At 45.9% G+C, this 14,569-nt stretch overlaps 1 pseudogene; it reads left to right on the forward strand.

Annotated features, from left to right (window-relative positions):
- The first annotated feature begins 9,519 nt into the window (after nt 1–9,519).
- LOC147457424 (uncharacterized) lies at nt 9,520–12,083 on the forward strand (annotated as a pseudogene).
- Nucleotides 12,084–14,569: the final 2,486 nt, after the last annotated feature.

Genomic DNA, 14,569 nt, shown 5'->3' on the forward strand with positions numbered 1-14,569 from the left:
TGAAGGAACACAAAGAATTGTATTGTACAATGTCTCTCTTGATGGGAGAAACCATAATACAAAGCCTTTTGGAGGGGGGACCGGATCCATGCAAACCCGGTCCTCAACTGTTGTCAATAACTTAATTTCTCTCTCTTTTGAAAGTATTGTTCATGCTATCTAACTAGGTGTTATGCTTTTTGTTGCTCTCTCCACCCAAGCACTCTTGTAATTCTCATTAGGAATCTATTCTAATGAAATTCCCACTATGTTCATGCTAATTTCCGCTACACACAAGTTTTTAGACCATTAAATGTTACATTGGTATCAGAGCACAAGGTTTCTCTTTTCTTGCTCAAGAAGGGAGGTCCTCAAGCTAGCTATAAATGGTTGGTATTATTAATTGCCTATGAGTAAGTAGAATAGGGATTTTTCAGCCTTGCAGTGCGCCTGCCTTTGTGCAGTTAATGGGGCATCACCATCGAGAGCTATGGTCTTAATAGTGGAGTCCTACGGGGCTTGCCTACGGCTTAACCACTATTGAGCTATTAGAAGCTTGACAGGAGCCAGTGTTGTTTTGGTGTTGAACGACCCTCTCTTCTATTCCTTGTAATTAATGGTATTCGAGCCACGGGTACAATAGCTTGAGTGCTTTTTCTAAAGGGGTAAAGAGGAGTAGCAACTAGGGCTTGAAGTGCCAAAGTACACCTAAAAAGTTTACACCTAAAAGTTGTTAGAATGGGTGACAATAGTAAAGAGAGTGAAATTAATGTTGATAACTTTGATTTTGCTAATGAGCAAGCTACTAATGGTTCTCCGATGCTTGTTAACTATCTTGATTCTAGGCTTCAACAAGCCATGGGCAATCCATCTCTCCAAAGTGAAGTGCAACAGCAGCTCCATGCTCACGGGATTCTCCAAGCTCATCACCATGACAAGAGAACACCTAGGAAGCCTCCTTGTGAGACTACCAAAAGAGGTCACTCTCCGATTCGGGAAGAAGAAGAGAATCCATATGAAGGGCTCAAGAATTTACTTCTTGATGATGCATCTCCTTCCCAAAGGAGAACTCAAGAGCCTCCACCGAAGGAATGAGAAAGAAGTGAGTCTCTCGCCACCTCGGCGGAGATGGCTCCACAAAGACGGCGGGCTAAACGCTCTCCATCACCACCAAAGCAGAGAAGACCATCGCACTCTTCTCCACATCATAATTCAAAGAGGGATGATAAAAAGCAAGAGAAGAAAAAGGCGAGAAAGAGGACACCCTCTTCTCCATCTTCTTCATCCTCTTCCTCTTATGAAAGTGATGGTGAAGACGCCGAAGATCAAGACAAGAAAAATGCGAGAAAGAGGTCACCCTCTTCTCCACCTTCTTCAAATTCTTCACCTTCTGAAGAAAGTGATGGTGCAACCTTTGAACCATAAAAAAGAAGAGGCCATAGGAAATCCTATGCCACATGGAAGAGGTCATCCAAGTTGAAGAAATTCAAAGAGGGAGGGAAGAGCATCTCTTTCCTTACCTATGATGGTACCTTTGGTGCTACGGACAAAGTCTTGGCCTTTATCCAACAGTTCGATGCGGCGTTTGGAGATGAGGGCTTCACGGAGTCCTCTAAGCTACGCCATGTAGCTATGCACTTTCAAAAGTCCGCCAGGCAATGGTGGTCTAGCCTACGAGCCAACGGTGAAGCTCCACGAACATGGAAAGCTTTAAGAGCTTCCATTATGATCCAGTTTTTGGCCACGGATGCCAAAGACAAAGTACTCACCGAATGGCGAAGCTTAAAGCTCTCTCCATGAATCCATCCACAAATATGTAGACAAATTTTGGGACCTACAACTCAAAGCCACTGTCTTCAAAAAGTTGGATTTTGGAGAGAAAAAGCAACAATTTTGTGCGGGCTTAACCGAAGAAATGGCGGAGTATGTCAACTCCCAAAGGCCACGTACCATATCGGTGGTAATACACCATACTATGGTGGCCTCTCGAATCAATTTCCAAACGGGGGCTAAAAGAAATAATAAGCCCACGGAAAACAAGGGTTCCAATGAGCCTAAGGGGAAGGACAATGTCCAAAAGTCTCCTAAGGGCAACTCCAACGAAGCTAAAGAGAAGGGAGTTTACAAAGGTAAGAACAAACTCTCTCCTAAAGAGCTTGAGCGTTATCGTAAGGATAACCGGTGTTTCAAGTGTGGCGAACAATGGCATGCGTACCGTGCTTGTCCCCAAAAGAACAACCGCCAAGATCCTCCTAGAGCTTCCTTGGTTGAAATCCAAGAGGAGGAGACTCACCAAACTCACCACAAAGGATCTCCTCTATGCCAAGGCTTGGAGAAAGGTAAGAGAACATGATGCTTTTATTCTCTTTGACCCTGGTTCTACTCACAATTTTATATCTATAGAGTTGGCCACCAAGCTAGGCATACAAGCCTATGAGATGGGAGATGTCCTACCTACAGACAGTGCTTTCAAGGAGCAAGAAGCTTCAGTCACTCCCTTAATCGGGAAATTGAGGCTTCATGTTCAAAGCTATGTGGACAAAGAGGACTTCTTTATCTCTCCTCTCAAGCATGAGGATGTAATCCTAGGGGCACCATGGTTTGATCGCCTGGCTGCCAATGTTAACTTTCCTGAAAGGAGAATCTCCTTTAAGTTCAGGGAAAAAGACATGTATATAGATGCTAAGGAAATGGGTAACACTATCTCCATTGTACATACACCAGCTTTCAACAAGTCAATAAAGAGCTCTATTTCCGTGTACATGATTTTTGTTAAAGATTCTCAAAATGAACCTAATGCTTTAGCAAAAGAAAATAAAAGCAACCAAAAAGAATTAGAGTTATCCAATTTTCTCAAGGGGTTTCAAGATGTTTTTATTGACGACATCACTTGTGAGCTACCTCCTAAACGAGGTAATGATGACCATGCAATTGAACTTCTTCCAGGAAGTTCACCGCCTAACAAACCTCCTTATAGAGTTTCTCAAGCTCAACAAGAGGAGATTATGGGGCAAGTGCATGAGTTAGTTGAGAAGGGAATGGTTAGGCCTAGCTCATCTCCATTTTTTTCACCTGTGCTATTAGTGAAAAAGAAAGACGGCACATATCATATGTGTGTCGACTATAGAGCACTAAATAGTATCACTATCAAGAATAGGTTTCCCGTTCCACGAGTAGAAGACCTATTTGATAACCTAGAAGGATCGACCTACTTCAGTAGGATTGACCTAAAAAGTGGCTATCATCAAATAAGGATAGTTGATCAAGATATTGTAAAGACCGCATTTTGCACTACATTTGGTCTTTACGAATACATTGTCATGCCTTTTGGCTTGACCAATGCACCAGCCACATTCAACCACTTGATGGAGAAGCTATTCAGGCCTCATTGAACCTTCACTGGAGTGTTCTTTGATGATATTATCATCTACTCTAATTCATTAGACGAACACAAGCAACACCTCCATGTAATATTTCAAGTTTTAAGAGAGAATAAACTTTATGTTAATTGAAAGAAAAGTGAATTTTTCTTGCAAGAGATTCAGTATTTAGGTCACATTGTCTCTCAAGATGGCATCCAAATGGATCCATGAAAGTTAGAGGTAATAAAAGGATGGCCTAAACCAAAGAATCTTCATGAACTAAGAAGCTTTATAGGTATGTGTGCATACTATAGACGCTTCATAGAAAAGTTCTCACAAATTGCGGGACCATTACATGACCTAACAAAAAAAGCGTTAGGTATACATGGTCTGCTAAGGAGAACAATGCTTTCGAAAAGCTTAAAGAAAAGCTTATCTCTCAACATGTGCTTACACTACCGGATCTCTCAAAACCATTTGAGGTCCAATGTGATACTTGTGGTGATTGCCTTGGAGCTGTTTTTCTCCAAGAAGGGCATGCCATAGGCTATGAGAGTCGAAGGCTCGACCCTGTTGAGCAAGCTTTAGCACTAGGTTGGTAACCTAACAGGACGTAAAAGTGTCCTTTCAGGGTTTTTTAAAAAACCTCCAAAACCATAGTAGATCCATTCATTTTGTAAAATCCTTTCATGAGGTTATAGTTCAAGGACTACTACACATGGAAAAAATAACTTGTAAAATTTCTCATCTTTTGGTCACATCAAGCCTCCAAAGTTGATGGACCAGTACATTTTCATCAAAACAATCATTTCTTACGTTTTGTTGCATAAAAATAAGCTTAGGGATTTTTGTAGGACTTGAGATAAATTCCCTAGTTAAATTCAATGGGTTGGTGATCAGAAAAAAACATATGATTGCTTCTCACTCACTATTTTTTGTTTTGCCAAAAGAAATAGGTACAAAAAAGTTGAATTTTTACCATTCTGCAAACCTATCATCAAAGTTTCTATAGCCACTCTCAATACAAATAATATAAGCATGTTTTCTTAGTTCCCTATTGTCCTTTAGGTTCATAAGGAGCCATGGAGCATGTCAAAAGAATAATACATCTCTTACCAAGGGGAATCTTGGGGACAAAGATAAAGTGCTAAATACAGCAAGCATGAAAAAACTAGGTTCAACATTATGAGTTGTAGAATCCCATAGAAACTATTCAATATCTAGCCAAATTTGATCCTTGTGACTAGATATGGTTACTACCTACAAAATGCATGTAGTTGTCACAAGAAACTAACAATATTGAAAAAGCTATACTTGATATACTAGAATGTTTCGTTTCCTTCTATAATTGAAAAAATCAACCATCGTTGTCTACTATGCAAAATAGGGTATTAGGTGCCCCAAAACTCAAGGAATATTAGCTTTATGTTACAATATGCGACATAGAAAATCAAAATTGCATTTGGATATCATGAAAGCCACCAAAAAAATCATAGAAGAGCTAAAATTGGCTAAAAAACAGGATTTGACAATTTTTGTAATTTGGTCATAACTTACAACTTTAGCATTTATTTCTCCTAGAAGCATCAGGACATGTTGAGGACTACTAAAGATATTTCTCTAGCATTATAGACCTCACAAAAATGAATTCTAGAGTGGTATAGTTGCAAAAAGTTGAAAAAAGCCAAAAATAGGACCCGTTTTTTCACACAGTTTAGGTTGTGAAATGTTGTGCAAGGACAAGGTTAAAGATGGAATTGATATTCCAAAAAAATGTCGAGTTTTTTTCAACTCATGAGACAACTTTCTAGACAGATAGCACCTCAAATTCCATTTTGAAACTCTTGACATAATTCAAGGAAAATGGTCTCTTAAATGGACATAAAAGTGTCCCAGGACATAAAAGTTTCCCATTACCAACCTAGTGTTAGGCATATATGAAAAGGAACTCCTTGCAGTTCTACATGCCTTAGACTCATGGAAGCACTATTTATTGGGGACTCCTTTCATTCTGCGAACGGATCACCAAAGTCTTAAGTACTTCATGACGCAGACCAAGCTCTCCAACAAACAAATGAGGTGGGCAAATTTCCTTTCGCAATTTCATTTTCATATTTCTCACATTGCTGGCAAGCATAATCAAGTAGCTGATGCACTCTCAAGACGACCGAGAGTGAATGCGGTTTCCATAGCAACTCACAATGATCTATCTTCAATGATAGATGAGTATGCTATTGATCGTGATTTTAGAGATGTGATTTCAGCCCTTGCATTAGGGAAGAAAGAAGAACCATTTACTTTACAAGATGGTTATCTTCTCTATGGCAATACACTATGTGTTACTAACTCACTTCGTGAGAAAGTAATGTATGAATCTCATGCTCCACCTTATGCGGGGCATAGAGGGATCTACCTTAAAGGGAATTGAAACATATTTCTATTGGCCTACCATGAAAGTGAACATACAAGAGTATGTTTCTAAATGTGTGGTATGCCAAAAGACAAAATTTGATAGAGGGAAGCAAATTGGATTGCTTCAACCCTTGCCAATCCCTAATTCACCATGGGAGAGCATATCCATGGATTGCCTAAGTCTATCCATGGGAATACGGGAATATGGACGATAGTAGACAGGTTTAGTAAACAACCTCATTTTATACCTGTCAAAAAGACTATCAAATCCCATCAAATGGCAACCCTCTTCATTTCACAAATTTTCAAGTACCATGGCTTGCCAATGTCCATAGAGACGGATAGAGATCCTAGAATGACCAGTAATTTCTGGAAGGGTCTCTTTGAGAATTTAGGGACAAGGCTAAACTTCTCTTCGTCCTATCATCCACAAACGGATGGCCAAAGTGAAATAGCTAACCTAACCATTCTCGATCTACTAAAAGCCTATGTAACGGAAGTAGATCAAAGATCCCAATGGGAGAAGTACTTACCCTTAGTGGAGTATGCTTACAATAACACTATGCATACTTCCACGGGAAAAGCACCTTTTGAGGTAATTGAGGGGAGATCAAAAAGTCCCTTGCTACTTAAGGTACATGGGAAGATCTTCGCTGCAGATGAGTATAGCCGAGACCTACAAGAATCTTTTCAAAAGATTAAGGATGCTATCTCTATCTCACAACAAAGGCAAAAGGCTGCTACTGACAAGCACAGAAGATCCCAAGCCTTTAAAGAAAATGATTGGGTCTTATCAAAGTTTCCCAAGGCTCGATTAAGGCACACGACGGGCAAGAATCATACGGGACACCAAAAGTACTATTCTAAATTAGCAAAAAGGTACTATGGTCCCTTCTAGATTCTTAGGCCAATCAATGAGATGGCCTATCAACTCAAGTTGCCCAATCATTGGCTCATACACAATGCTTTCCATGTGAGCCTATTAAAGCCTTACAAACGAGAGCCACCTCAAGAACCAACTATTGAAGACCCACCGGGGATCGAGGACCAAGAGGAGGTGCTGCAGCCCGAGTCCATTCTCCGACATGAAGACAAGGTATTAAGAGGCGGTAAGACTATCCGACGATATCTTATTAAGTTTAAGAATTATCCTTTTGACGATGCTAGATGGATGCAAGGCATACAATTAAAGGATAACCTAATCATCTATCTAAACCTCACCCTGCGTAGCTGGGCAGATGCAGCGCCCTCCCCCAAGGAGGGTAGCCAGCGGGTGTCGTCCAACTCCCAATAGCTGCCTCTTTCCACAACTACGTGGCAGCTATGCCCATCTAAGCCGAGCCACCCGTATCTAACCAGCGGGTGGTTGTTCTCGCTGATCAACCAGCATGAGGTTGAATGAACGATGGAAAAATGCACGATAACCTCGCGAAGGATCTTCACCAGCATATGTTTCAAAGGTCTAGGGAGGATAATAAATCTCCGAACCCTCTAAACATTGGCTTTGGTTTGGGTTCACAGAGCTCTGAAACCAATAGCTCTGGTGGCTCTGCCTTTCTGCGATTTACGACACCAGGTGGTAGCACGGCCAATAACGCTCCAAGCGGTAGCGCCGGCGGACCCTCAGGGAGTGCAGGATCTTTCGACAGCCTCGAGGGGCTGTCAAGTGGCTCTACTACACCCTCTGCCCCTCCCCTTAACTTTGCCAACCCCCTTTTCTCAAGCGGTGCAGACCGTCCGTCCCACACAGAGATATCGAAGGACGACCAACCATCATCCGACTTTGTCGATTTCCGAACCGCTGAGGTTCACCACCGGGAGCCTCTCACAAGGCCTCTATCCCCATCCTATTGGGCATGGAGTGCCCCAATTGATGTAGACCCCATTTCAGTTACTGTTATTGGCCCTGATGACTCCTCCTCCGTTTATAGGCAGGCTAGGGGTGGCTATAACCCTGGCTCTGGCTCCATTCCACTTAAGCGCTTTATTGTCACTTTGCGTCGAATATGGCCAGCGTCGGCTCTTGCGCAGGCTCCCGGATGGTTTGAACGGTGGTGGAACAAAAGAACGCCCCGACTAGCGCGCCCCTGAACGAGAAGCACTTGGGCAATCATCCGCGCGGGGCAATTCAATTGCCTTGATCAGACGGCACTTCTGCAAATAGATGCATTATTATTAATCATCCTACTTGTACTTTTTCAAGTATACCTACTGTACGACAGTCAGGTGCGAGGCACACCTGGGGTGGCCGTCTCCGCCTCTGACGATGGAACGCCTAGCGGGCGCGCCATATATATAACTAAAGGCCAGTTTACGAGAGAACGGGATTATCGAAGGGCAGGGAGAAGCCCGCAGAACAATTACTAGGAACTGCCCCCCCTACAAGGACGTCGCCAACTCCTAACTACGCAGCGCTTTACGAATACCCACCCCGGTGGATCCCTTAAAAGGAGGTGGACAAGATATGCCAATAGATCAATTTGACGAGGTTTCGCTTAGGCTACAGAAGGGCGAGGTAATAACTGTAACAAGTCACTACGGCTTAAAGAGTGCAACCAGTGCAGTGAAATATTCCTTAAGAATGGATTTTGAGGTGGTTCAATGGCCATTGGGTTCATCCAACCTGAGGTGTTTTGCGTACTCTTTTATTTCCCACTGGCTCAAACAGTGTTGCTTCCTTTGCAATCATCTGAAATAAGGTGGTACAAGATGACCCTTTACCTTGCGAGCGGTAAGACCTACCAGATACCTTTGGTGGGCAAGTATCGCAAGTTTGAGGGGCCTCAGAATACCAAAAAAATGTTTGAAATTAGCCTTATTCCTAACCAAGGGTCTAAAGCAACAAAGACGTTCCGCCTTCGAGGCGTAGCGGAGGCCTATGACCAGTTTGCCCTGACCTCAAAGCACCCGAGATAATCCAACAGGCCAAGATCCTTGAAAGATCCCTGGTTACCCCAATGATTTTCCCAGTTGCAAGCGGCATTGAGGGGGACCAAGAGGTCATGATCCTACGATACGTAAAAATCCCAGAGGTAGAAAGGAGGCTCGGCAACGGGATCCTAAGCGGCGAGTGAAGATCGTGCCCATCCATTTTTCAGCCGCCTTCTGCATGGGATTTCATTAACCGGGCATAAAAGCAGGTGGAGGTAGATAACTAATGGTTGATAGAACAGAGGGGGAGCCACTGGCTCAATGCTTGATCCCCCTGTCGTATTTAGAGTTTGAGTTGATCAGCGACCTTTTGAGCTGCGGGTGCCACCTGTTTTTCCAGAAGGCTAAACAGCGTCTCCCGGCGGAAAAGGAACGGAGGGTGATCAGAGAGGATTTGGTAGGAGAGTGCGCGGTAAGGGCACCACATCCCAGAGGGTCTATAGGGCTGGATGTGGATTCGCTCCCTCATGGAATTGGCCTTATAGATGTGGACGATTCCTTTGTTGTGCGCGCTATTAGAGACTACCTTGGGAATGATGATTCCTTTATACAGGAAAGGACTCCCTCAGGTGGCCTCCATCTTTGGGGGCGGGGGATTCCACTCTGGAAGAAACCTATGAAGGGCGGTTTGTGTTTAGCAGGCGCCCGTGTAGAGTATTTTTCCAGTGGGAGAATAACAATCTTGGGAGAGGGCCGTGAGGTATATAAGAGGGCCCCCCTTGCCGGATTAGGCGTGTTCCCTCGTCCTCTCTAGCCCGTCTAAGAGGGCTGCGTAGCTGAGGTTAGAACGCCTATTCTTAAGGGGACCCGGTGGAACACTCTTTACGGGCAGGTAATGGATAACCGGGCTATGCAAAAGGAGACCCTCATATTTCAAGCTCGCTATCTTTGCGATCCCCCCTTTGAGAAGGAAAAGGAGCTCGACCTCTTAAGAATCCTTGAAAAACGAGCGGATGAGCAGGCAGGTGAATATGGAGGAGATACGGCTGAGTTGGACCTCGAACTGGACGCCCACATAGGGGCGTTACTGGCCGATCGGTTTAAGGATACATGGGCCTACCTGCTTCCGGACGAGCAGTGGTATGAGTATAAAAATCAAAGGTGGGATAGTTCGCTCGGATGGGCTTACGAGATACTAAATAAGATAGAGGAGGAGATGAAGGGAATGGGGGTTGCGTTCACACGACCCCAAAGGAAGAGAATGAGCTCCCAACATCTTCTTAAATCAGTAGAGGAGCGCCTGCGCCGGCTCCTTAAGCTGGCCAGGACGGTTGATTCACGGAGTACTTGTTCCTCACGAGTCAGGGCCGCTGTTACACCCGCCCAGTCCCTTGTGGGTCTACACGAGCTATGCAGGCATTGAGCTGGATATGTGTACACCAATGACCCCCATCCAGAAAAGCTTCCTCCTTACCCTGATGGATGGAGACGTCCTAAAGTTAAACTTGTTGAGAGCCTTCCTGAGGCTAGTCTTTACATTGGATACCCGCGAGCAGTTTAGTCTCTTTCTGTGGGGGCCCGAGGCCACGGGAAAGTCGACCCTAACAGCGCTATTGGAGCACATACTAGGGGAGAGGTGTGAGAGCCTGGACGTGAGCCAGATAGCAAATAGATTTGAGTTGACACTGGTTGAAGGTAAGAACTTGCTGCTCTTCCCAGATGTTACTCGACAACTGAGTAATGCGGCTGCCAGCATATTAAAAAGGTTGCTCTCCAACAAGAGGGTAACTATGGAGGCTAAAGGGAGGCCCACTATGTCGGTTAAGGCCGGCGCCCACTCCCTTTTACGGCCAATTGGAGGTGTCCTGACGTGGACCGATCTAGCGGGGGGAGGAGACGCTTCCTCTTTATACAGACACCCAGAACGGTTACGCGCCGCAATCCCTTTCTTATTGAAAGGCTAGTTAACTGGGCCTTGAGAATGCCGCCCGACAAGACCCGGATAGGTCATAGTGTGGAAGCCCTTAACGAGTTAACAGGAGGCGGGGCGGACTACTCAGAGCTTATCAAGTGGGTGACGAAAAAGGTCAGATATGACCCAGGGGCCGAAATACCACTAGGAGCAAAGAAGGTGCCTATTCCCGAGTCTCTCTACGAGGATTATATCCTCTGCGTGGATGCAAATGGGATAGAACCTATACCATTTAACCAATTTGGGGATGCGCTAGACGATGTTATAAGGTCACAAGGATATCGCGACGTTGTTATTAGGAGGAGATCTATAGGGAGAGTAGTGCAATGGCTAAGGCTGGGTCATGGGGAACCCATAAGGAAGAACAAAATAACAGGTTGAATGCGGTACCTGATGAAGACTGATCCTTGGCCGGGGTTTAAGGAGGACAAGGAAGGATGGGAACGGGGAGGCTGCGAGACAGTTGACCACGTTGAAAGCGCGTGCAATGTCGATAGTGTCGATAGTGCTGATACTTTATCCAACAGGGAACACGTGGACGGAGAGGAAGAGGAGACCAAAGCGGAAGGTACCCTACCCTCCAACCTAGGACAAGTCCTGGAGAAAGGACAGGCCATGGAAGCCAGGGAGGGAGAGCCTCTGCCTAATCTAACCCCCCCGAAAGTGGAGAAGACCCTGGAATTCTCGAGGCAGTATCCAGAGCTTAAAGAGGCCTATGGAAGAAAGGAGGTATGGACGGAGGACCAGATGGTTCAGTGGGCTGTATCTAGCATTAAGGTAAGGGAAGGTATAAAGGAACAAGTGGGGGGGCTCTATCTGCAGGCAGAGAAACCCCCCCCACAGACGGGTTACGGGCTACGGGTTACGGGCTGCCACCCTTATTACCGAGTACTACCTTGGCCGGCTTGCCTTACTCTCTATCGGGCCAGTTGGGCTCTAGGTTATCAAGGTTGGCTGCCACCCCCTCTCGATATGAAGAGCTCATTAATCTTCTCAATGAGGAGATCAAGGCTATCACCAGCACGTGTTACCTACTTTTCCGCCTATTTAGCCCCGAGAATGGCCCCTATTTCAACCGTAAATGCCCCGTGCAACACCTCTTTGCCACATCATATGCTGAGCTCCCTAGCTACTCGCGACTAGTCCCGAAGAACGTCTTTGGTGCAGCCACCCTGGCCAACCTAAGACGCAACATTAAGAGGGTCATTCGGCGGGTTATCGACCAGCTAGTTCTTCCCAGTGAGCTTACCCTGGAGGAGATCGACATGGTGGCATGCCACACAGGCATCTATGCGGGCCTCATGGGCCAGATTAAGGCACCTAACACGTGGGAAGCGTACCAATCAGGCTCCTTCTGGTCCTTTGTTATGAACAAGTGGGGAGATGAGTGCCCCAAGCCCCTCCTTAAACGAATACTCTATTCTGGTCTACCGACCTCATTGAATTTCAAAGAAAGGTCTTGGGGCACCCCATACTACAAGAACTAGCCCTTTTCCACAATATGGTGGGTTCAAGGAACCTCGTATATCTTCCCTCTTAGACGAAGCCATACTACGGAAGGCCTGAGGAGGAGTCTCTACCTGGAAAAACACGCAGCCTATACCACAACGGGCTGCTTACATCTCGTATACTTGCCTCCCACGAAGTCGTCCTTCTCATGCATATCGTCTCTCACTTGGAAGAATATCGCTTGGGTATCCTCGTAAGTCTAGAAAACGATGGGTTGGTCTACCTTACTCGACGCTCCTGCTGTCTTTCTGCCCTTCACTCGCTGGACGCTTTGCTCAGACAAACCAGCTTGCGCTTTCTAGGGCTCGAAATCCCATTAGAACGCAAAGCCTAACTCACCCCCCCCAGTCTCTTGAAACCCTTTAAGGGGGCATGAAAACTATCGACACTATCGACCTCCCCCCCTCTCTAACAATCTTATATTCACCTTTGTATGGGCTTAAAAGTACCAGACGGAACGCCACCTTCTTTACTTGCTGTTGTCTTTCTCTTCTATTCGTACCTCATCCAGATCCGCCCTAGACCACTCCGAGCGCCACCTACTATCACGTGGGTTCATCGTCCCCAACCCTGCCTTGGTCGTCTTGTTCAATCAATTAATGGAGGGATCTCTAATATGGTTTCTTTATTTCAGTCAATGGTCCAGTTCTTTGGGTTACTCGGAGTCTTTAAGTATATTATGGACCAGTCCGCTATCAACGCTGTCCATCAAATACTTGCTGTCCTAAACGAAGTTAGTAAGAATCATAAAGGTGGGCCCGCCTCCCTTAGTGATACAGAGCGCCAGAAGCTCATCACTGAGGTGGGTAACAAGGTGTGGACCCGGGTTGTAAGTCGCTCGGAGGTCGCACCCGTCGAATGGTGGGCCAGACAAGCTGTCTCGGAGGGCCTTATCCGGCTCGTTAAATGGACTATCGTCCCGTTTGTAGCGGGCTATAAATGGATCTCGGGTGATAAGAAGGTCGAGGCGTCTGCCACTCGAGAAAGGACTCACCAGCTCGCCGTTCAGGGTATGTGGAGCTTCCTTCTTCCCGCATGCCTTGCTATCATATCCGTGCATCTATTTGTCCCGGAGGTTGAGTTCGTTAAAGTCGCTAGTGACGATGACTATTATTCCGACGCGCCTGACCACTCAGGGCGTATTGTAAAACGAATCATGTTTGGTGGTGGTAAATTGAGCTTTTCCATACCTTATAACCCCATAATTCTCATTGTTGCTCCGTTTCTCATAGGTGTTACGGTCTTCCAATCGGTCAGCTTCCTCATACTCCTCTTGTCTTATCAACCCTTTGATAAACCTGTGGGGCCCTCACCGTAATACCTAAATCCTCCTCTTGACTTATGTTACTCTCTAATATATAATGATAGTGTACACTTATGATCTATACCTATACACATAACCCTACTCACGTTGGGAGGGTCCTGTCGGGGGAAAAGGGGATTGTGGGCTCATACCAGCCCCTTTTCCAAGAGTCTTCCTAGCGGAGGCCCCGACGCCTTCATACTCAGAGTCTCTCTTGTCCTCCCTCCCCCTTTTGTATTGTAACCATATAAAGGGGGTGGTAAAGGACAAAAGGTTGCTTATGAATGATAAAATCGCTCTCAAATGGGCACCTAGATTGCCCAACGAGGACGCTCTGAGGAGGCAATCCTTGAGGTATATAGCAATGCACTCTTGGGTGCGTCAGCATCTTGTTGAAATGGCCTCGGCCCACCTCGCATTAAAGACAGCGTACGCGGCCTATAGCCAGTGGTGTGACATTACTGGCACGCCCAAGGCCCCTATCCAAGCCTTCAAAAGGGCTCTTACATATCAACCTATTTCAGAATGGCCCACCGTTACTAGAAAGCGAACGGCAAAGGGTATCATCTATCTAAACCTCACCCTGCGTAGCTGGGCAGATGTCTCGCCCTCCCCCGAGGAGGGTAGCCAGCGGGTGTCGTCCAACTCCCAATAGCTGGCTCTATCCCACCACTACGCGGCAGCTATGCCCATCTAAGCCGAGCCACCCGTATCTAACCAGCGGGTGGTTGTTCTCTTTATATATAATAAGCTGGTCAACCGGCCAGAAGGAGGTTGAATGAACGACCGAAAAATGCGCGATAACCTCGCGAAGGATCTTCGCCAGCGTATGTTTCAATGGTCTAGGGAGGATAATAAATCTCCGAACCCTCTAAACATTGGCTTTGGTTTGGGTTCACAGAGCTCTGAAACCAATAGCTCTGGTGGCTCTGCCTTTCTGCGATTTACGACACCAGGTGGTAGCACGGCCAATAACGCTCCAAGCGGTAGCGCCGGTGGACCCTCAGGGAGTGCAGGATCTTTCGACAGCCTCGAGGGGCTGTCAAGTGGCTCTACTACACCCTCTGCCCCTCCCCTTAACTTTGCCAACCCCCTTTTCTCAAGCGGTGCAGACCGTCCGTCCCACACAGAGATATCGAAGGACGACCAACCATCATCCGA

This window comes from Adiantum capillus-veneris, chromosome 5, assembly GCF_014529385.1.
Source record: "Adiantum capillus-veneris isolate H3 chromosome 5, ASM1452938v2, whole genome shotgun sequence".
Taxonomy (NCBI): Eukaryota; Viridiplantae; Streptophyta; class Polypodiopsida; order Polypodiales; family Pteridaceae; genus Adiantum; species Adiantum capillus-veneris.